The sequence below is a fragment of the Diabrotica virgifera genome, chromosome 4, assembly GCF_917563875.1.
Source record: "Diabrotica virgifera virgifera chromosome 4, PGI_DIABVI_V3a".
NCBI classification, from domain to species: Eukaryota; Metazoa; Arthropoda; class Insecta; order Coleoptera; family Chrysomelidae; genus Diabrotica; species Diabrotica virgifera.
This window is the reverse complement of record NC_065446.1, coordinates 206,711,263-206,712,321: the sequence shown is the minus strand read 5'-3', so window position 1 is coordinate 206,712,321 and position 1,059 is coordinate 206,711,263. Positions and strand designations below refer to the sequence as shown.

At 34.2% G+C, this 1,059-nt stretch overlaps 1 non-coding gene across 1 annotated transcript; it reads left to right on the top strand.

Moving 5' to 3' along the window:
* Positions 1-348: 348 nt before the first annotated feature.
* Positions 349-430, top strand: Trnas-aga (transfer RNA serine (anticodon AGA)). The gene has a single exon. It is a non-coding gene; the product is annotated as a tRNA-Ser (tRNA).
* The last annotated feature ends 629 nt before the right edge of the window (positions 431-1,059 follow it).

Genomic DNA, 1,059 nt, shown 5'->3' with positions numbered 1-1,059 from the left:
GGTCGCCCGCCTGCAATGCATCCCTTGCAGGCCCGTTATCACCGGCCCTGAATTTACCGTACACTTCCCGTAGACTCTGCCGATAAGGTAGAGTCGTGTTGGGGAAACCTGGCGTGCCCGTCTAAATATAATATTTTGAAATACATGATTAAATTTACATAAATATTTAATATACTTATTCATAAACTTAAATATCTTGTACGTTCTACCCAAATCCCAAATACGAAACTAATATTAAAAATTAATATTATATACCTACCTACTTTTCAACTTTATTTTATAAAAATTATGTCAGTGTGAGTGATATCAAATCGCGGCGCAACGATCACTTGGTTAAAATTTCACGCAGCAGTCATGGCCGAGCGGTTAAGGCGTCTGACTAGAAATCAGATTCCCTCTGGGAGCGTAGGTTCGAATCCTACTGACTGCGATTTCTGTTTTTGATTTTTTTGTAATGATATTTCTTATATTTCTTATTCACTTATTCACTTTTATATACAATTAAATTAGTTAACAGGGGTGTCAAACTCAATTTTGCAGAGGGCCATATATTAAATTCAGAATGTGTCGGCGGGCCAGATTCAAATAAAAAAAAATGTACTGAATTATTATAACATTTTATTTAATAGTATACTTATAATATACGGTTGTTAAAAATCATATCAAAGTTATAAAAGAGGGTAATTATTTTGAGCTCGAGGATCCAGATACCTGACTTCTCTTGTTTTTGACAAGCTCATTGATGTCAGGTATCATATTCGTTGTATTTATTTTAAGAATTGATTGGAGATGTTCATTTGTAAATCTTGTGCGATGTTTGTTCTTATTTATTTTCATGACGGAAAACATCTGCTCACATAAATAGGTGCTACCAAACATGCACAGAATGCGTGCTGCATGCTTTTTTAATTCCGGGTAGTTATCCAAACTCTTGAAATATTGTGTATAAAATGTAAGTGCGTTAACCTCTTTAAATTTTTCTTTCAAAATACTGTCCGATTGAAGATCTATCAACTCCATTTGCAAATGAACTGGTGCCTGTGAAGCTTCAAAATTGAA